This window comes from Leptinotarsa decemlineata, unplaced genomic scaffold, assembly GCF_025532065.1.
Source record: "Leptinotarsa decemlineata unplaced genomic scaffold, Ldec_3_MD MMD2_tig00026340_RagTag_RagTag, whole genome shotgun sequence".
In the NCBI taxonomy this organism is placed as follows: domain Eukaryota; kingdom Metazoa; phylum Arthropoda; class Insecta; order Coleoptera; family Chrysomelidae; genus Leptinotarsa; species Leptinotarsa decemlineata.
In genome coordinates this window covers 4,731,966-4,756,337 of record NW_027412694.1, presented here as the reverse complement: position 1 = coordinate 4,756,337, position 24,372 = coordinate 4,731,966, and the positions used below count along the sequence as shown (strand labels likewise).

The 24,372-nt window shown below is 33.9% G+C and overlaps 1 protein-coding gene across 1 annotated transcript in view; it reads left to right on the top strand.

Moving 5' to 3' along the window:
* The first annotated feature begins 417 nt into the window (after positions 1-417).
* The window catches only part of LOC111505870 (fatty acyl-CoA reductase wat), a 64,386-nt gene continuing 40,431 nt past the window's right edge, over positions 418-24,372 (top strand). Inside the window, exon 1 of the mRNA XM_023160758.2 lies at positions 418-599. The gene's annotated coding sequence lies outside the window, so the exon portion shown is untranslated. The remainder of the gene's footprint in view (positions 600-24,372) is intronic.

The window sequence follows — 24,372 nt, the reverse complement described above, 5'->3', positions numbered from 1 at the left end:
TTGCTGAGACTTCGAAATACTGCCGTCTTCCACACAATCAACACCTTCACCACTGAAGATGTCTGCCTCAGTAGCAGACATACATTTTGATACAACAAATTTCTTTTGACCACGGCCAATCAGCCCGGATTTTATTCTTCCTAATTGTCAATGAACTTCTGAAAGGCTGCATTACAATCTTCTACACCTTGATGACATTACTTTGGTTTTTCGCAACATGCTTCAAGAATGAATCTTCATGAAGGATTGTAGTCTTTTGGGAAAACAATCTCGCAAAATCTGTTATATTATAATTACTCCATCACGATTAACCTAGGAAAATTTTGGTAAACGTTACACCTGATAAAATTTGTCACTCCGCGCCGGTCATTAACGTGTTTTGTGCTGGCTTGCAATAAAATTACCGAGCGCACTTTCATTTGTTTATTTACTGCTGAACGCTCGATAAGCGCGTGCGACTAGAATTTTGAACGTACGGTTCCATTTACAATTGTTAACACTTAAATTCAATTGGTGTTTGTGGACTTTTTGGAGCTCAAGTGCGTTTTTGTGATAAAGTCGCTGAGTGTTTTTGAAATCAAGTGAAATAGTTACCCGAGGTAGGCAATTATTTATAATATCTCATTTCAATTTTCAGTAAAATTCCTAGAAATTATTATTCAATTTTTTCAAATGATGCTCATTTTATGAATGAGTTATCTGTAGTACCAACATTGCCTCACTTATTGTCACAAAAAAAATACATTTAACATAATGCCACTCCAACTATCTTGTCGAATGAAACAGGAAAAAACACAAAAATCAATTGGATTACGGCAAATAGGATCTTGATAACGTTTCAACTTGGATAAAGTTAATCAAAATATTTTGGCTTTCCAAGTGGAATATTCAAGATGTTCAAACACGAAAATACTGAAATTCGATAAATCTTTCACTTCATTGATGAAAATTATGAGACTTTTTCATAAGCGAACTCCAATACAAATCATAATGATTTTCTAACTTGAATCTGAGTTGAAGATGTTCACTTTACTTACTTTTCCTGAAAAGTTCAAAACACGGAAAAAAAATTACCGGAATAAATAGTTTCTGGTAATAGAAAATACATAACCTACTGAATTGTTGTTGAATTTATAGAATTTTATTATGCTTTTCGAAGTGCTGAATAGTATGATTTGAATAAACGTATGAACTCATAAACTTAAATCACTGTTTCAAGAATGATGTACATTATATATTGGTTGAATCGTTATTACAATTGTGTACTGGAAATGACATATTCGAAAAAATATGTTATAACTCTTGAAATATTAGTTTCCCTTCAGGTGGGAGAAAGTGAAAAATAACAAAATTTTTTCATATATTGTTGTTCAAACGAAAACACTCGTACATACTCGTACTTCATGTTGGAAGATAATAACTCGCTAATTTTCAACTTTGGTTTTTACTTCTGAAAGTTGTTATTAATAAGAGAACAAAAACTAGTTAATGAAATGTTATTAAAAATGTTGCTGGTTGAACTATAGTGTATATAATATTGCTTGCATTTTTGGGAAAGCCAATACCCGTCATCACAATCGGAACAAATGGAAGTTGACTTCGATACTACATTGTAACATTTTCTACGAAAATTTTGAAAACACTATTATTTATATCTCTTCTAGATTTTTTAAATTGTTTGATCATTGATAAGTATCCATTTATTTTTCGAACATATATTGCTAGATTTAATATTACATTCAGAGAAAAAAATACCATAGAATAGAATATAATAGTTCATGTCTCCAGAAATTCCTCTAACGAGTAGAATGCCCTGGATTCTAAATACTTGTACAGGGAATTTTTGAAAATTCTCAGATAGGCAAGATCAATTTCGCTATTAAACAAATCTATAAATCTATTATAACAGAGAATACCTTTATATATGTGCGAGTTTTGCCCAATGGTTAATCTTGCGTATGGTTGATGTAGGTTTTTAAGAACGGAATTATCTTGTGTTTTGATATTCAGATTAATTTGAAATATATATAGTGAATACACTGTGAGAATACCTATCTTTGGAAAAATTGATTTACAAGATGTGTTAGGCTTGACTCCAATCATACTTCTGATGATTTTTTTTTGGATTATAAATATCTGATTTAGGTAGCTTGAGCTACCTCAAAACATTAGGCCATAACTGAGTGTTGATTGAACCAATGCATAGTATGCCAATTTCAGAGTTTCAGTTTCAGCTTGGTGGTTGTTTCGTTTATATGATTTTTCCATGTCATTTTATTATCAAATATAACTCCCAGAAAGCGAGCAACATCAATCTGCTCAATGCTACTATGATTTACTCTTATTGATAAATCAAAATTCCTATTCAGAGTTTTCGTTAGAAACTGCATGAAGCATGTTTTTTCCAAATTCACCACTAGACCATTGTAAGTACACCAGTCATAGAATCCATTCGCTACAGTATTGGCTCTAAGTACCATATCACATATTGATTTTTCTGATATAAGAAAATTGGTATCGTCGGCATACATCATTATATTTTGCGCACTTGGTCATGAGTTAATCATATCATTCATGAAAATGATGAATAGTACTGGGGCCATTACAGAAACCTGTGGAACACACATATTAATCGTTTTTTCTTTTGATTTATTAGTATTCAATACTGCAATCTGTTTTCTATCTTTCAAATATGCTGTAATCCAGTTATTCGCAACTACTCGAACTCCTATGCGATATAATTTGTCTATCAAAGTATCATGACTCACAGTATCAAATGCTCTGCTTAAGTCGAAGTATAGACCCATTGTGTTTTGTTTTTTGTTTGAATAGTTATAGATGTTTTCACAGAGTTCTGCGACTGCTGTTGATGTTGGTTTATTTCGCCTAAATCCGTGTTGATAGTTCAACACTAAATTATGATGTTCAAAAAATTTATTAAGGCGGCAAATTGAAAGCAAAGTCGAGAATTTTTGATAACTGACTTTGTAAGCAGATGTTTCTATAATTATTAACGTCATATTTGGATCCTTTATTATTATATATAGGTACTGATTTGGAGGTTTTCAAATTTGTTGGGTATTGACCTGTAACAAACGTTTCATTGATTAGGTGTGCTAGTGGTTCTTTTATATGTTCTCTGACATATCTCAACGGTTTTCCAGAAATGTCATCAATACCTTCAGCTGTTTTCTTGGTGGTTTTCATATAATCCTATAATCCTCAATTTCATACGCATCAGTAGGAAAGAGAAAGAATGTATGATGGAAATGAGATATTAGTTTGATTTTATCATTATCAACTGGGGGAAATTGCAAATCATTGAAGTAATTACTGAATATATTACAAATTTCCCTCAGATCTGTCACACATTCTCCATTATAATTGAGCTTTGATACTGATTGATTTTGACTATGATTTTTGAATTCGTTAATAATTTTCCAACTTTCTTTCATCCTGTTTGAGGCATTTTTTATTCTTTCATCATTTAATTATACTTTTCTTGCTTTAGTTTTCCTTTATATAGTTTTTTCAATGTATCAAATTTATTTTTAATGGTCATATTTGATGAACTTTCATTAATGTTTGTCTAATCACAGAGCATATTATGAAGTTCTTTCAGTTCTTTGGTATACCAAACTTTACAGCGTTTCTTTATGCGTTCTTTTAAATGGAAATGAGATATCGTAGTAGAATTTTATATGAAATAACAAACACACCAATATGAAATAAGATTCAGTATATTTCAAGGAAAACTACAATTCTGTTGTAGAATCTTCGAACGTTATGATTTTTGAGAACAGAAGTTGACAGAAATTTATAAAACTAATACTATGTTGCTGTATCTCTGCTGTTCCAATGTTTTGACAGAATCAGAATCAATGAACTTAGGCATGCGCAGCGTTATAAAACAGTGCTTCCAAAAAATTGTTCTACAGCGCTATCTGGTGGCGAGTTACAGAAAAATTGATAGCCTAAAAACCTTCTCTATGAAAAATTACTTATACATGTCAAGTTTCATTACGATTGGTTGAGCGATGTAGAAGTTTATCACTTACCAACCAACCAATCAACCAACCAACCAACTAACCAACCAACCAACCAACCAGTCAACCAACAAACATCCATTTTTATATATTAGATCAGATCCAAATTAATTTTCCATCAAAAGAAGTCATTGTTCGAAAATTCTGAATTTTCATTTCATGTCAGAATCGGATATCAGTTTGAATATTACATGCTTCTTTTTGTTACTCTTTCTTATAACTTAATAAAAAATATTTTTGTCAATGTTCGATTTATAACAATTCATTTGTTCAAATGATTGAATCGCGCAATAAAATTTTTAATGTATATTTCTATTTTTGTTTGTAATCAGTATTGAATCTTAGAAATACTGATCCATCTGATATGGTGGATCTCCAATTATTCAGCGATATAAAATCACATACTGAAGTGTTTTCAATATGGCAATTATCAACAAAAGTATATACAAAAATTCACAATCTTGGATGTATGTAATACATTGAATGTATGTATTTCATTCAAGATTGTGAATTATTGTACACTCCTATATATGTATAGTCGTCTGCCTCTGTCTGAACGTCATAAATTCAAAAACGTTTTCACCAAGTTACGAAGTGAATCAACACAAAGATTTCTTGATATAATTCATTGTTTTGTGCAAATTGGTTGGAATATACAAATTGGAAGTACAAATATAATTAGCGATATTCAATGCATTTAAACAAATAACAGAAAAAGCTGATAGCGAAAAAAAAGTATGGTATAAGGGGTGGGTTATGGACTATTCAGGTCATACTTGTCAAATTGATCTCAAGTTGTTAGCAGAATGAATTAACAACATCATTATGAGTCTAGTAGAATCATTCTTAGGCACGTGTACCTCAAGGCTCAATCGTTGGACCAGTACTCTTCGCCCTACGAAAAGGCACATTTAAACTCGCCCAAAGCTTCGAATCTAGGTAGTGCATGATAGCAAATTTGCTCAAAGAAGTCATTTAACTGCAAGGAATCTGTATATGTGAAACTAGAAAATAAGTCTATTACAATGTCTGATCACACTAAACTCTTAAGTGTCACGATGGATGCAACCTTCAGTTGGCAAATTCTTATAAACTTAATGAGTAACAGGTTGAGCTCCATTTGTGGTGTGATATGATATTTGAGATATTGAGTCTCTGTTTGTAGTCTGAGAACATATTACTATGGCCATGTACAGTCATTGATTTCATGTGGCATTATATTTTGAAGTTCTTCAGTATACTTACAAAAAATATTCATTAATTAAAAAAACAATTCTGAGATGTATCCTAAATCGAGATCGAAGAAGCTTTCGTAAGGAGTTCTTTTATAAACCTGACATTTTGACAGTGACGTCTTTGTACTTCTTTTGTCTTGTCTGCTTTTAAAAAAAAATATGCTAACCTTTTTCTCAGAAATAGTGGTCAATATTCAAATAATATGAATATCATCAATCATCAATACTAGGCATTGTAACGAACTGGCTATTCCCAACCAGTTCGTAAGGAGCCTACACTCAGGCAATAAGAGCATATAGTTTTCTACCGAAGGAACTCAAAAATGTCACAGTTTTTAAGAAGTTTAAAAGTCCAGTAATTTCTTACTCAGTACATAAACACTTCTATTCGTTAAACTGCTGGTTAAGTTGGAATTTGTCAATATTTTTTTTTATAAAAATATATATGTGAATGCTGTTTCTCATTAATTATAAAAAACTCATCTCTAAATAAATTGATGGATGCAGTCCTTACTACGTGGTAGGAGATCATCATGAAAAATGAGAAATAAAACTTTCTATGCTTTTTCACCACTACTTTTATTTGTAACCAATGTTACTGTAGTTTCGTCCTATGATGAGTTTATTGTATTAGTTTGAAAATGTCATCATAGAACGGAACTGCGGTGACATTAGTTATAAATATAAGTGGTAAGAAACCAAAAAAGTTTTATTTCTCGTTTTTCATAACTTTTTTCCACTTAATATAATTTTTAACTGTAACTTGTCGATGATGAAACATTAATTCATTTTAATTTGGAAATTCAACCATTGGTAGAATCAGTACTTTTTAGGGTGAATGAGAATTAACTTTTCAAAAGTTTTACTTTTGCTGTGTCAAATGTTGATCGTATCACGATGAAAATCATTATTCTTATTTTAAAGTTATCTCAGATGAAATGATGAATGTCACAACCACCATTCTGGATGTCAATAAACATTGATACCGTAACCTGGGTTCAACGTCTATAGAATAACCAATTATAACAAATTACATTTCTGTACAATATTTGTGAAGGAATTGACATAGAATCTATTCAAAAAATGAATTATTCGAATAGCTACTACTACTGAAACTACATTATTTCAAACGAGATTATTCGAATTAGTTTTTCTTGTTAAATTTATGGTTTTTTTATTCAACATGCAATCCCAAGGAAGATATAGTAACGATCACATATTAGTTAACTACTATTTGTTCACTCGAGAAAAAAGTAGTTTTTTCTATCAATAATATCAACTGATGGGGGAGTCCATAAGCGGGACAATTGAAATCAAAATTTCCTGCAAAATGGACCATTTTAAGGGGGTCAAGACCGGTCGTTACAAGTGAACCGATGAATAATGATGAAAGATTACGTTGCAGGTCAACATTTCAATTCAATTTGAATACTGAAACGGTTTGTATTGCGCAACTGTTTCATTCACTTTCACAATCGTTTCGATTGACTGAAGAATCCGCGGATAACAACATCTTGGAAGGTGCATGCCATTTAAATTATTTCGCCTGAGAAAATATAGATCAAAATGATGAGATGAAATTCTATTTATATTCCATGGTCAGCATGAATAAAAAAAGAAATATATTAAATCATTAATTTATTCAATCATTTATTTATCAGGAATGTATGAAAATGTATAAGATTTCAGAATTAAAGTCATATCCAGTCCAACAATGTTGGTAATGATTTTGAAAAAAAATCAGACAGATCGTTATTCTATTCTCACTATTGGTTTTTTCATGTCTGCATGCATACCAAAAATCCAATCTTTGTTATTTATATTACAGATGGCGATACCACTCCTCTCTTACATTGAGGTCGAATTTATCAACTATAACAGAGTCGTTGTAGAAATGATGTTATGAAAATAATTTGTCTGATACGATATTCTTATATATTTATTACAAAATAATTTTTCAAATAATGTTTCTATTCAAATGGATGGGAAAATAAATGAGGGGTGTTTGACAAAGATCAGAAAATAACTTCTTTCCATATCACGAACGAAGTTTGTGATATGTTTTTGAAAATTTTACTTATTTTCGACTGACTTGTGAGTAGATTGACAGAAAAGTTCCCAGTCAGTTTTGTCAAAAACAAACGATTTAAAGTGAAATACTTTGATATAATCAAGACGACAGATGAACCAGAAGTCTAAAAATGGATATATCAAATATTCAACGAAAGTCATTTTTGTGGAGGAAAATCAGTTTTTCATCGATATTTATTTGTGTATTTTCATCTTCCGCAATCTGAAAAATATGAAAATTATAATGGAGAACTTCATACAAGTGTAGAAAAGGCAAACATTTTAGTTTTTCCCGATAGAAAAATGTTCTATTTATCAGCAACTTGTCGTATTTAAAAATTTTGTCTGTCACAAAAAATTGCTAAGAAATAATACAATACTTATCCCAACATTTCGGAGGCCAAAATCTGCCTCCCTCTTCAGAAATGGACAAATTCAAAGATATTTGCAGTTATTCTTTCGCTGAAGGAAAATTTGGATAGTGGCGAAATGGCAACAGACTGATATCGGAGAGCACCTTGTATTACATCGAATGTTTCAGTTGTAAATCAAAAACATTGACATAATTTCACATATCACAACTTCTGTGATATCTGTCGAAGAAGTTGAGAAATAAATAATCAGTAAAGGAATAACTGCAAATATCTTTGAATTTTTTGTCCAATTTTGAAGACGGAGGCAGATTTTGGCCTCCGAAACGTTGAGATAGGTATTGTATCATTTCTTAGAAATTTTTTTGATAGGCAAAATTGTTAAACACGACAAGTCACTGAGAAATAGAACATTTTTCTTTGTGAAAAATACTTTGATTTTACGCAGTAACTTATCGGGTAAACTAAAAAGTTTGCCCTATCTGCCCTTGTATAAAGTTCTTCATTATAATTTTCATATTTTTCAGATTGTGGAAGGTATAAATACCCAAAAAGGGTTGATAAAAAAGAATATATTAACTTCAGATAAAACACTATTTTCTCTGAAAGTTGACGAAACAAGAACATCATAACTTTGAATTACACAATCGTTCTAAATATTATGATAAAATAGTTGTGCAAACCTCTTACAAAAACATTGAAAAAAGAGGCAATACTTTCTAGAGTTATAGGTTTTCAATATTTTGCACAAAGTGAAATGGATGCCACCAGAAAGTACCTTGTATGAGTTAAATTCGTTATGTCAGTTGCACTTGTCAACTTATACAAATCCTGTCATACTTTATCAAATTATTTTTCAAGTGAATATTGCATAAAAACCCTACACGCACGAAAGAGGAGAATAATAAACTTGCAATAAATCAACTCCCAATATTTAGTAATCCTCATTCGAAAACAAAAATTTAATCTAACTATTTCATGAAGATCATAAAGTGACTTATGGAGTCGTTGACCATGTTATATCAACTAACGTTCAAAAGTAAGTGTAGATTACAAGTTTGTGAAAATTTATTCGTCAAACTTATCAATGGTTTCGTGCTACGAATCGCACGTTGAAAGATAAGACGTCAATAATCCCCAATTCACACGTGTTACAACTTTTGAGAGTGGTCGTTTATAGAAAGTGACTGCTAGTTAACAAAAAAACCTAATTCAACCGAGAACAGATTGAACTTCATCTTACCTAATCGAAGACTGGTTTTATTACATACTTTGCATATGGAAATTTAATAAAATGTAATGTTTCCAAAAGATAGCCAATTTGAATATCTGTTTATACAGTTTTGATGATACCCATTTGTTTTATATGGATGATCTTAAACTTTATGCCTCTGGAGAGAAGGATCTCCATCTGACCTTGAGGGTGGTGGAAGAGTACACGCAAGCTATCGGTATGATATTTGGGATAGACAAATGTGCAATGTTCCATCTTAATAGAGGACGATGCGGGCAAGTATCAGCACAAATTTCGACAGATCTGGTCATCGGAACTATCGGGGAGGAACAAAGTTACTGCAACAAATATGATTGCCGTTCCAATCTTACTCTATTCGTTTGGAGTAGTGAAGTGGACTCGAGAGGAGCTGTATCAACTCGACGTAAAAACCCGAAAAATCTCTATAGGGGTTTGGAACCCAAATCGTCCGTTCCACGGTTGTACTTCCCCCGACAACAGGGAGGCTGTGGACTTTTGGGTTTGGAGTGTCGACATGACAGAATGGTACTGGATATAGCCTGTAAAGTCGTCAGGAGTTCGGATCCCCTTCTCTGCATGGTCCGTGACCATGAGAGAGCAGGAATTGGAGCATTTCTCTTCAGGGCAGCTGCGCGAGCAGCTGATGAACTCGGTTTAGTTTTCGACACTGAGCGAGGTGAACACAACTCTGTCAGCGAGTTGGAACCCTTTCAACAAAAAGCTCAAATGAAAGCCGCAGAGATCACCTCACTTCTGCGGAAACATAATGCATGGGGTCTTCTTCAATAACATTGAAGAACTTGGCTTATCAAAGCGCCTGACGTTCGCTTTCCTCAGGTCGAGTGGGCTAAAGTCGGAAACTGAGGGGTTCATTATGGCTTTCCAGGATGGTGTCTTCAACTACCGCAGTCGCGTGATGGGTATAGAGATTCCTGACACAAGGTGCTGGGCCTGCCGCGAGGCGCCCGAGACCCTAATGTACTTGCTATCAGCATGTCCAGCATATGGAGTCTAGGCCTATATCCATCGACATAACGCGGACCTAAGAGTGCTATATAACCATCTACGGCACTCTTACGGTATTGACGAGACACCGGTGTTGCCCTACGCTTCGGAGGATATTGAATATGTTGTGGGGAACGAGAAGTACCGAATTTATTGGAACTATTCGTTCCCCACCCTCAGGCTCATACAAGCTAATAAGCCTGATGTACTTAGTTCTTCTCGACCAACAGAGCAAGACGATATTTGTCGTGGAGTTCTCAGCTCCTGGCGAGACGAATATCGTCCGTAAAGAGGAGAAAAAACGTATGAAGTATCGAGATTTTCTTTTTGAACTCCGCAGACGCTATCCAGACCATGCTATCAAAATGATTGTTATTGGTGATTATTGGAGTCCTTGTTGGAATGATGTCCTCTTTACTTTCGAATGTTAAAATTATACCGGCTTGCCGCACTAAGGCAAGCCGGTGGTCATTGGTTGATAATGCTGGCGCGCCCTCCCGAATGTATCGGGGCTTCGGTATTATTATCAAATAGTATATGCGTATCATGAAAATGTGAAAATGCTCATTGATTGTACAATTATAAATCCATCAAGGTAGACTTTCTGATGAAAACTTCTGGAATTTCCGAAAAGCAATATTCGAGTTATCACAGAATCATTATTTGCTCCAACTATCATTTTTCAATTTTATATCAATTCTTATTATAGAATATTTGAGTAGCGGACTAATAAATTATTGTCAAGTAGTTGTACTATAGGTGTACATAACTGAATCGGTTATACAGTGAAAAATGTAGTATTCAATATAACAAATCTCAAAAGACCTAGTTGTATGTATACGGTGAGCAAGAAAAATATGGAACACTTCCAATAATAATGACCAGATTTTTTGTCAATCAAAAACCCAAAATTGTTTTTGATTTTAAATTTCGTTGGAATGCTTCAATACTTTCTATGAAAAGCACTTTTTAGCTTATCTGATTGACCTGGCGTACCTGAGATTTTTTCAATTTCTGCTGCAGAAGAGGATAACGTCATGCCCGAATGCTCATTAAATTCATTGTTTGCGATACAAACATATGGTGGACTCAGTGAAGTATTATTAACTTGGCTTTACCAGCTGTGACAAATCATAACGAAATCACAAAATTCTGTTTGAAATGAGCATTTATTACTTTTAATCATTAAAAAACAGTCGTTAGATGTGCTTGGGATCACGCATTCAGAAGATGATCTAACCATAGTTTATATTACACACATTTCATAAGTATTGCTCAGGATCAGTGTTATGCTTACGAATATGTATTAGTTTTGAATTAACAAATACTTTGAATATTAACATTCCCAACCACTGATATATTTGGAACGTCTTTCTCAAGTTGATCAGTCTCCATTGGCATCGAAACTTTTCATAGTGTATGCAGTGGCTCATAAAAACCATTTTTGTTGCAGTTTCATTTGTACACTAAAATAAACATTAGCAGTACAATATATGTGAGTTTTATTGCTAATAAAACATAGGCTCTATATTGTTTGATTTCTTCAATTGCTAATCTATTTCGCACTCTGGAGTGAAAGGAAAATGTTTCAGTAGCTTTCTCATTCAAATGTTAATATGTCAATGTGCCTACAAATAATTCAATTGAAAAAAAATGTTACAGTTCTGTTTCTCCGTCGTTTATCAATTCATGTTACAGTTACTGCTAAATCACTTCTATGAAAGAAAATCCAACTCAACTTTCACATTTCTTTTTCATTTCGAATTGAATATTCAGATCAAAACTTGATAGAGCCATGTCCTGAGACAATAAAATTAACACGATGAAAAGTTACTTCAATTGCAATTGAGTTCCGGGAACTGGAGCATCAATTGGACTTTATTGGTTGCTGATTCGAGAAACGAATAAAATGAATTTCAGTGAAATATTTTTGTAATTATATGATAGTGGATATATTTTCAATATTCCATTTGTAATGGAAGAATGACGCTCCAAATTGTGGAATTTAACCATCTTCTCAATGACAGAATCAAACAAATATCGAAGAAAGGTTGGAGATTTGTCTCCTTTCTACAGATACTTTCACAGGAAGTGTTCGAGTGACGCGACGGACTGTGGCTGCTCATCGTTTTGAGGTTCAACTCAGTACACTTCGAACTTCACTGTTTATGAACTCTCTAATTTGGAGAACTGCGAAAATTAGCACCTGTTTTTTATTGTCCTCATATTCTCAAAAAATATTTGATTTTTGCGACTTTTTGTAACATTATTCATAAAGACATTTTCATTCAGTAATCTTCGCCTTGGAATTATTCAGGAAACATGACTCGTACAACATCGGTCAAATCATTTTATCTATTTGAGTGCGGCGTTTTGTCACCTTTCATCAGTAAATCGACTTCAGAAATAATTCATCACACTGGTCATCAGTATCTTGACTTCTCACTTTTTTACACATAGGCATAGTTCAAGTAAACGATACCTACCTTCCAACAGCTCTCTTTTAATAATATAGTTAAGGAGGTAACTACCTAATATATATATATATATATATATATATATATATATATATATATATATATATATATATATATATATATATATATATATACATATACACATCAAAAGGGGGAACACTCAAGAAATATGTAGGCAAACCACGAACACGTGTTTCTGGCTATTGGCCTCATCAGCGCGGTGCAGCCAATTGCAAAGATGTACAACATTTTTGGTAACCAGTTGTTGTACATCTTTGCAATTGGCTGCACCGCGCTGATGAGGCCAATAGGCAGAAACACGTGTTCTGTCCACGACTTTCCCCCTTTTGATGTATATCATACACACTCGATAATAATCTATATCTATGTATATATATATATATGCTGAACTGGTTTTTCCGGGTATTTGATCCGTGTATGTGATATTATTTCTAATTTCACCGACGTTTCGACAAAATCTCATTTGTCATTATCAAAGTGTGCTGTTACGTGTTCAGAATTTTGTTGACCTTGCTCAACACACTTCTTACTATACTGGTAAAATGGTATTCGTTACGTGTTCAGAGATAGAGTAGTCCATAAACTCTCTACTACCTACTACTTACATGTTGTTGAGTTTTACCTGAGTTCTTCTTCTTAGTTGACCTCATCTCCCCGTTGAGGTATCGAATATGAAATCTGAAGTTTTCACGGATAGGAATATGCTGAACTGGTTTTTCCGGGTATTTGATCCGTGTATGTGATATTATTTCTAATTTCACCGACGTTTCGACAAAATCTCATTTTTCATTATCAAGGTGTGCTGTTACGTGTTCAGAGGTAGAGTAGTCCATAAACTCTCTACTACCTACTACTTACATGTTGTTGAGTTTTACCTGAGTTCTTCTTCTTAGTTGACCTCATCTCCCCGTTGAGGTATCGAATATGAAATCTGAAGTTTTCACGGATAGGAATATGCTGAACTGGTTTTTCCGGGTATTTGATCCGTGTATGTGATATTATTTCTAATTTCACCGACGTTTCGACAAAATCTCATTTGTCATTATCAAAGTGTGCTGTTACGTGTTCAGAAGTTTGTTGACCTTGCTCAACACACTTCTTACTATACTGGTAAAATGGTATTCGTTACGTGTTCAGAGATAGAGTAGTCCATAAACTCTCTACTACCTACTACTTACATGTTGTTGAGTTTTACCTGAGTTCTTCTTCTTAGTTGACCTCATCTCCCCGTTGAGGTATCGATTATGAAATCTGAAGTTTTCACGGATAGGAATATGCTGAACTGGTTTTTCCGGGTATTTGATCCGTGTATGTGATATTATTTCTAATTTCACCGACGTTTCGACAAAATCTCATTTTTCATTATCAAGGTGTGCTGTTACGTGTTCAGAGATAGAGTAGTCCATAAACTCTCTACTACCTACTACTTACATGTTGTTGAGTTTTACCTGAGTTCTTCTTCTTAGTTGACCTCATCTCCCCGTTGAGGTATCGAATATGAAATCTGAAGTTTTCACGGATAGGAATATGCTGAACTGGTTTTTCCGGGTATTTGATCCGTGTATGTGATATTATTTCTAATTTCACCGACGTTTCGACAAAATCTCATTTGTCATTATCAAAGTGTGCTGTTACGTGTTCAGAAGTTTGTTGACCTTGCTCAACACACTTCTTACTATACTGGTAAAATGGTATTCGTTACGTGTTCAGAGATAGAGTAGTCCATAAACTCTCTACTACCTACTACTTACATGTTGTTGAGTTTTACCTGAGTTCTTCTTCTTAGTTGACCTCATCTCCCCGTTGAGGTATCGAATATGAAATCTGAAGTTTTCACGGATAGGAATATGCTGAACTGGTTTTTCCGGGTATTTGATCCGTGTATGTGATATTATTTCTAATTTCACCGACGTTTCGACAAAATCTCATTTGTCATTATCAAGGTGTGCTGTTAAGTGTTCAGAAGTTTGTTGACCTTGCTCAACTCACTTCTTACTATACTGGTAAAATGGTATTCGTTACGTGTTCAGAGATAGAGTAGTCCATAAACTCTCTACTACCTACTTGAATTCATAAGTTTGGTTTTGACTATTTTACGTTCAGTAGGGAAAGGAATTTCGGTCAAATCTGATGTTGCTTGTAATCGTTTGTTTCCCTCAAAAATTTTTTGCCAAAAAAATTATCCTATCAAATTTGTCTATTTCTAGTCATGTGTGTCGAAATAACCAATGAAACCATCATTACACTGATAACTACCCATGGATAGTTTTCACGGGTAGTTATCACTTATGTCATGACATTGCTAAGCAACCAACACAATAAAGTTGTTTGACATTTCAGTAATTCAATTTATTTCGAAAATGTCACTTCCTCGCTTTGGTGTTCAAAATGATGCGGCAATTGACAAAATCATTGAAGAAAATACACCAAAAAATACTGTCAATAGTAAAAAATACACTTGAAAAATATTTATGGAGTTATATCATTATACGAATTGTTCTTTTAATAACTGTGTGTTCAATAAATAATTTTGTTCGAATTGCAAAAAATTTTTTCACCGAATATCCCTCGAACATTGATAAATAACTCATAATTTTATCACAACTTCCTCAAGCACGTTATTTTAGGTAACATCCCTCCGCCTTCGGCGTCGGGATGTTACCAAATAACGTGCTTTCGAAAACTGTCATAAAATTATTTCGTTAGTTATCAATGTCCTTGGGATATTATAGCTGAAAACAAACTTGAGATATAGATTCTTGAATACGTTGAAACTTACTCTCAGTGTTTCAATATTCAAATGCATCCGAATCTTATTCACTGGTATCTCTTTTTTGCATTGTTCACCATCGCTATTGGAATCACTACACAGGAAAAAGTTTGCGTTGTTATCACATTCGTTATTACTATCATTACTTGTCCAAGGATAGGTACCACATTTCAAATAGATAACAACGTCTTGAATTCATAAGGTTTGTTTTTGACTATTTTACGTTCAGTAGGGAAAGGAATTTCGGTCAAATCTGATGTTGCTTGTAATAGTTTGTTTCCCTCGAAAACAAACTTGAGATATAGCTTCTTGAATACGTTGAAACTTACTCTCTGTGTTTCGATATTCAAATGCATCCGAATCTTATTCACTGGTATCTCTTTTTCGCATTGTTCACCATCGCTATTGGAATCACTACACAGGAAAAAGTCTGCGTTGTTATCACATTCGTTATTACTATCATTACTTGTCCAAGGATAGGTACCACATTTCAAATAGATAACAAAAATTTTAAGTAATTATAACTGCACCAATATCGCATTTCAACACTCAAATCGCGATCAGTTCCTGAACTGAACATTGACAACATGACGGCTCGCATTCTATTCGTCTCCGTAACATGACTTCAAAATTTAATTTTATGACTCTTTAGCCAATCATAAAACTTGGTTAGTAAAAATTATTCAATACGAACCGCCAATTCTTCAGTCCACGTGGACTAGTTGGCAGCGACTTTATTTCTTTGTATTGGTTTTTTTGGCCTTTGAGGGTGCCGACCCTTTGAGTATGCACAATACCAGTTATTTCGACTATACCTGGCTCAGATGTGGTAGAGTTTCTAAATATGAAATCGTTTTGGAAAGTGATGGATAATTCAAATTTTTTGAATTGAAACCTGTACTATTCGTTGCACAGAATGATTGGATATCAAATATTCCAGAAATTAATGATTCCTTTACCGCGGCCGCTAATGCCGCAACCGCTATATCCATGCATTTTGAATTTGTAATATCTTCAAAAATATTCATACTGTAGAGGGCCTTATTGATGTATATTCAATGCACAACGTATTTAATGTACTTAATTGAATAACGATTAATGCTGTATTGCTTAAAATCGCTTCGTAAATACACCATTACTTCTTGAGGATAAAAATGGTTATTGTGGGTCATGTCTGAGAGGTAGACATATACTATCGCATTTGTAGACCTTTTAACCTTTATTTTTTATATGTCTCATAAGATACAGCCAGAATTCGTAATGCACAAAAAATATGTTTATCTACATCACATTAGAAATCTCTAAAATTATCAGTGTTTTTTTACTATATTATGCATGTTAATCACTCTATCTATCCAAAAAAAAAAAACGTGTGCGTCTTGGAACGCCCGACAGAAGTGGTAACTTAAACTAATCTAAGTTGAACTATTCATTATTGAAATTGTTCAACTTGAGAAAAGCTCAGTTTATCACATGAATTTTATGTATATTAGTATGATAATGTAATTATTATTGGAATATTTTATTATTTTGTGTATGTACATATATTATAGCCACCATAAGCCAATTGCTACTTTTGAAGGACTCGTACTGTCACCAGTATATGTCTAACGCACACTAAACACGAGCATTTCTTCGACGAGAGAGGAGAAGCCTGCCTCCCGCTCACGTTCAGACTAGCGCTGTAACGCGTTAGGTAATGAAGCGTTTCACCCTCCCATAAGAAGTTATCACTTCAAAAACCCGCATCAAAATCCTTTGAGTAGTTTTAAATATCTCAGCATACATAAGGGGGTTGCGGTGGAGGGTCGAATAGAATAGACTCACTTACTTTAGACCCAACCCTACATACGGACAGACAGCGGTAAGCGACTTTGTTTCATACTGCGTAGTGATGAAAATTTGAAACTCTCAACTCATGCAACATATTATAAGTTCATATGAAAGCAAACAGGACAAAACTGATATTATTGAATTGCGGAAAAATATTTTCACTTTAAAAATGTATATTTAGTTTCATAATCAAGAACAACTCAAAACATACATTTTAAATTCTGGCTAATTTTCCAATAAAAAAATTATCTATAGTTACGGAAAACTTCCAGTTGACTGTAGCATATCTAATGAACTTATGAGGTTGATTTCATTCGCAGACTAGTGATTGTTGGATAATAAGACTTTTCAGGGCGGATTACTTATAAGGTAGTTTTCAAACGGCTGACTTGTAATGCTTGGGGAATAATTTCTCTACTGCACCTGAATGAAATCTGGGTCACATGACATTTAAAAACTATGCGGAGAATGATTATTTCTTATGAAATGTCTCTCAACAAAATTCTTGCACTAGCAAAGAAATTCGTTTTGTTAACACTTTCCTGTTTTGAATAATTGTTGAATTATTTGAATGCAGACTTTCATTATCTAAAGATCTGAAGATTGAAAACATGGCCATGAAAAATTTCAAAAAAAGTGTATCAAATATTGATGAACTGCTTTTCAAAGAGTTAAAATTGAACTGATATTGAACAATTTGAATACATAATTAGAAGGGTAAATGAGAAGAAGAATAAAATGTTAATCGAATAAATTTCATTTCTCATGATGACGATGAATCACATATGAATGAAATAATGGAATAGTGTTTGGGTATTACTCTCGACATAACAATCCTTGCGCTCAGTATATCGACTGGGCGCTCCTGACTTTGTAGCAAAACAACTGACTCCTGCATGAAAGCTCATCGACGGAATTCATTTGTTTAGTCAATTACCAAAATTTGGATGATTTTGAATATTCACTTGAAAAGTTATCAAAGAAAAACATTTTTCATTTTGTAACTTCGAGGGCCCGTAACTTGGTTACGAAGACTTTTAGGAAAAAAAGTTATATGAAGTACTGGTGATATTTTGACCCCATCTATACATTCCCGAGAGGAAAAGAGGACGTCCAGGGACACCCTGTATATCCATGTGATATAACTTTAAATATATTACAAAATATCAATCGACACAATAGAAGAAAAAGTTCTTTCGAAACTATTTTTTGGCAATGAAAAAAATCAGAAAAAAAGTATCAAAAGAGTTTTTATTGAAAATAGAGATGTTGAATAGATTTACTTTTTGATATTGCTCTTGGGCGCGGCATATACCCTGACAATATTTCTGGAAGAACCCTGCTATTTATTGCGCTAGATATTCATTCACAATGCCTCTTATGCTTATGCGCTCTTAACTGATATTTTCATAAGAAATATTTATGCGATTTCAACGATTTTCTGCTATCGAAAAAAATTGATCGAAGAATTTTCATCAAATTTTGTGAAAATGGAATTGAGAGCTCAATGATACTTGAAATGCTGACAGTGGCATACGACGATTGTACTCTGAATTAGAAAAATGTTCACAAATGGTATAAGTATGACGACGCTCGCCCTGAACGCCCCAGCACATCAACAACCGATGAAAATGTTGGAAAAGTGAAGAAAATTGTTATAAAGTATAGTCGAATCACTGTTAGAGAAGTTGCTGAGGATGTCGGCACATCGAATGGTTTATACCATGCAATTTTTTCGTAAATTTTGGGTATGAAGCATGTGGCAGCGTAGTTCGTTCCAAAATTTCTGAATCGCATGAACTATTAAAGGTATTGGCAATTTTCAGTTCGTGATATTGGCTTTTGGATGTATTATTCTTCTATGGTGCGATTGTTTCTTCAATTTATTTCAGTTTGGATGTACATTTTAACCACTTTTCATGCCATCCAGCAAGTATTTTCTTCTTAGTGAATAACGTCACTCTATAGACTGTTGTTTCACCTTGTTAGGCATCATCAGTACCAGGTAGGCGATCCTCGATTGAAGACAAACTGTAAAATACCAAGACAAGTACTTGTGAAAATCACTGACCGGTACTGATGATGCCTAACAAGCTAGAATAGCTGTCTGCGGGTGGCTTCCAAATTAAAAGCAAATTTTGAATCATCGGAAAAGTACTCATTTATTTTTTTTATGGAATTATTCTCTAGTAGCTTGACTGCCTCAACCTTATTTGAATATATATCATTTCTAAAAAAAAGTTGCATCAAATGTCTAATTATGCCTAAAAATATTGCTAGACATTTTTTTCTGTGAGAAAGCTGAAAGGATTTTGTTTTCAAGGTTAACAACTTATGTATGTCCGGGTGTTGATTTGTCTATTCAAAAGTATCAAATGAAGCTCATATTGACTATTTTTTCGAGTGATTTACAGGCAGCACGATATTCCTATGCGATTCAATATTGACGTGGTGTTTTATTTGATTAGAGTTATTATGAGATCAATTAAATTTTTGTTGATCTAAATTATTTTGAGAATCCAAAGGAAAAGGTTTTTCAATATGTGTGATTGATGACTTGTTTATTTTGTGGTATTTCATGATCACTTTAAGGGAATTAATAAACACACTTTTGTCTAATTTCAACTAGTTAATTTTATTCATACGGCTATTAGTTTCATACTTGATAGTTAAATCGAAAACCGTTCGTATAAATAAAATTAACTAGTCATTAAACTGAGAATGCTTTTTACTCGGTCGGGAAGGTGTTGGAAATCTGAATAATATATTTTCTTTGTGTGTAGATTGGTTTTCATTGAATTCTACCATTATTATAGAGATATTGCTGTTTGACTCATCTGTATTGCTAAAAAATCTGCAACGGCCACTGCTAGCATTTTCAACGAGAATTGTCCAGGACATGTGAAGCATAAATATGTATTGGAAGTGAATAACGAAGGCATTATTTCGATAAACTTTTTTAGAATTCTCAGTAAACATTAAGTCCTCTCTCACAAAATATGTCATGAATTGAACGAAGATAATTTCTACAGAATTCATACTTATGAATGCGAAAGTCACTCACTTAACAATTATATCTATTATTTCTCCGTACTGGTGAGTCCTAGGAAGCTAAAATTTGATATATAGGGCGTTACAACGAAAAATTGACCCCCCTGTAAGTCAGAAATTGACGTGTAATCAAGAAATTCAAAAAACACGTGAATTTTTATTTCTAGGGGGACTGATACTGATATGGAAATCATACTCCTCTGCGGTCAGCAACTACCCCCCCCTAGTTTTTTCAATAGCATGGGGGGTCGATTGAAGGTCTTTCATCCCTCTATTGATTCTGTGATTTTTTTTTGAAATTTGTTCATTCATTATCGAGAAATTGCATGTTGCACGTTTTATTTAAAAAAAGCAGAAAATTCGCTGTCGCTCATTTTAATGAGAAAGTCAAAAAAAGTAATATCAATGGCAACAAAATCAACGGATAAACTGTTCAAACTCGCCTTCATCTAGTTCTACACAATAATACATTCTACTTTCGAAAGCGTTCCTTACAATTATTGAAGATGTCCGAAGTCAGAAATCGGCATTCCCGAACAATTCTATGTCGCAGCTCTTCTAGATTTGTATAATTTATTTAATCAGTAGTAAACGTTTTGAAATGGACGACACTATTAGTTTTTTTCTGAACTGGTAATTTTTGTTGAATCTAGTTGCCGCAGAACAAAAAGTAGATAGTTGGCCACTGTCACTTCTTCACGAATTATTATTCAGTCATCCTTGTTCACAGTGTTTCAACATGGTTCTTTCTACTGAAGAAATAATGGAAGTTGTTGCAACCTATTATCGAAATAATGAATGTGCTAAAGCTGCTGCAAGAATTTATAATACGAATCATCCAGACCATAACGTGAGCCATCAATACGTTAAACAGTTGATGGATAAGTTTCGAATTTTAGGTTCTGTTCACAACAGAAAATATGAAGTATCCCGTCCTGTCAGAAATGACAGTTTCAAGACATGTACAAATGGATAATCGACAATCTATCAGAGAAGTAGCTAGAACGTCCGGTGTATCTGCTACTAGTGTCTTTCGGATTTTGAAAGCCTACAAAGTCCCTCCTTTCAAAATAAGGCTAGTTCAGGAATTAAACGAATTCTGATCGTCGACTTCAGACGAAATTTCTTCAAAATTGAATGTTGAAAAGAATAGACATAATTGACGTTACTGGAGCGATGTGGTGACGGAACACATTCACAAACTCCACAAAAATTTAATGTCCGGGCTTGGTAATCATATTGTTGGACCACTCTTCATTGAAAGTAATCTCGATGGAGATATATACTTGAATATATCACAAGACTGTATAAATCCTATGATTACACAAATTTTCCAATGCGTTGGATCGGCAGAAGTTGTCCAGTGGAGTGGCCAGCTCGATCACCTCATCTCACACTAATGGACTTCTTTCTGTGGGGACACCTGAAGTCGAAAGTGTACTCCACTGAGCCTACAAATCTAGAAGACCTGCGACAGATAATTGTAAGGGAATGCCGATTGGTGACTCCGGACATCTTGAACAATGTACGGAACGCTTTCGAGAGAAGACCGTATTATTGTATAGAACTAAGTGGAGGTTATTTTGAACAATTTATCCGTTGATTTGATATCCACTGATATTATTTGTTGTTAATTCCCTCATTAAACTGACCAACAGTGAATTTTCTGTTTTTTCTCAATAAAACGTTCAACATTTAATTTCTCAATGACGAATGAACCAATTTCGAATTGATGTATCACTCGATTCGCCATGCCATTGAAAAAAAAGGGGGTAGTTATAGTACATTCATCCGGGAAATATGTGTCGAATAACAATGCTGGATCACGGTTGACGTGTTCAGTGAGGATCTTACAATATTAAATTACTAGCGATAAGGCCTGGCTCGACACAGATGCAATGCTGATATTAAATTAATATACTACAGAATATCTTAAATGAGTCGTTCACAGCTTTTTTGTCAGTGAAAATTCAAACATATATTCTTTGGAGGTTATTCTTGAAAGCGACATATAAAAGGCCCGGTACCACCGCAATCGCTATGTCCCTGCATTTCAAATCTGTAACATCTTCGAAAATATTTATTCAAATTACATGCTGTGAGAGGCCGTGTTGATCACATTATGAACCTATAAGATAAATATAATAGAGATAATTTTATAAACGAGCCTTTTTCCCCGCGGCTGGCGCCTCACTCAGAATATTTTAAATTCCTTTTTTATTGCACATTTGGACTACAAAATAAACCTACATACAAAATTTCAGCTTTCGAAAATATACTGGAATGGAGAAAGAGTGATCAAAAAATAATTTTGTGTTATGGATGCGCCTTGTTCCCCCGCGGTTGGCGCCCCAGTTGAACTATTTGAAAATCCTTTCTCATGGCACCTCTATAAAATGAAATGAACCCACATACAAAATTTCAACCTCTAAAAATACACTAATTTGGAGAAACAGTGATGAAAAGGTGAATTTATTTTATGAACGTGACTTTCTTCCCCGCGACAGGGGCCCAGTTGGAATATTTAAAAATCCTTTCTTATTGCACATCTATAATATGAAATGAAACTATATAGAAAATTTCAGCCTTCGAAAATATACCGGTAACTTTATTTAATGAACGCGCCTGTTACGCTCGCGGCAGGCGCTCACTTGACCCCCCCCTGTTATGCAGAATCGGACATGTGTGACATGAATGAGAATTTCGAAAAATCCTTAAATTTTTATTTCTAGGGGGACTAATTCTGATATGAGAATCATACCCGAATGGGTAAATAAGTTGTTGAAATTTCTCATATTAGAATGATTTGAATCATTCTTATCAGGAGCAATAATGGAGGATATTTTATTTTGCTGAATTATCAAGCTAAGCATTGATAACGCCATTCAGTTAGATCCTCTATTACACAGTGGGGTAGTTTTCAACAATCTAGGCCATCTTATCAATGTGTGTTACAAGTGAGACAGTTTATCGATAATAAATTCCCGGGTCGATGAATTTTGGGAAGACGTTCTACAAAATGGTCACCCAGAGCCCCTGATTTGACTTCACTGAACTTTTTTGTGGAAATAATAATATCCACAAAATGCAACCACAGATGCAACCAACTACAGTAAATAATTTACGGAAAGAAACTACCAGATGCTGCAGACTACCAACATCTGATATTCTCTAAAATGTATGGGAAGAAAAGGATGCTCGTTTATACCATTGTATGCAAGTTGATGGTGCTCAGTTCGAAATCATGGTGTTAGGAAATAAATATTTCGAAATATTAATCTCTTCCAACTACCTACACAGTAGTGTGTAGTATGTCGAATATAATTCAATATTCAGCATGGTATTAGCCGAGGAAATAGTTATTTTTCGGCAGACGTTTATCACACCCTACTGTGTAGATAGTTGGGAAAGTTAATATTTTGAAATATCAGTTTCCTTATGCGTATGTATCTCTCCTCGATAGTTTTCACTTTCAATTTCATAGTATTTCATTTTTTTCTGACATGACTTATCGTTGTAATGTATTGTTATTACTCGACTTTTATTTTCATTTGAAATTTTTTGATGGTTATTTTGTGGAGGGGTGTTTGCCAATGTGCCCCACTCACAACCAAAATTGACATGTGTTCGAGAAGAGCAATGGACTGTATTTGTTTAGGTACAAGTCGCTTCAAGAGGAAGAATTCCACTTACCTTTTTGGTATTGCTGTGGCACACATACACGCGTTTTTTCTGGTTGGTTTCTACCGATCGGATTCTTGAATTGTACTGATCCCTTTTTGCTTGGAATCCTCGCGTTTCGTCGAATTGGCACCAAAATACAGTGGCGTTACGACCTCTTGGAGATTAGGGGAACGCGAGGGATTATATTAATAACAGCGGATGAGGTTGCTACTAGTGAGTTGTGTATACAATACGTAACATACCGACCACCAAAAAATGAATGTTTTTTATAGACTACTTGTGAAAAAGGAAAAGAAAAATTATTATATATTCATAAATATAGTGAGAAAAGTTTAATCAAAATTAAAAATTTACCAACAAAAAAAATAAAAATTGGCTGAGAAGGGTTTAAAACTTTGGTAAAGGACACACCTTGCTCACAGGTCTTTTCAGGATTGACCCTTGAGAATTTCTTACTGATACTACTCTCGTAATACCGTCAGCACCCGGGTGCAATTGCGTAATGCGACCGCGAGTCCATTTCATGGGAGGATTATGATCCTCTTTCAAGAGAA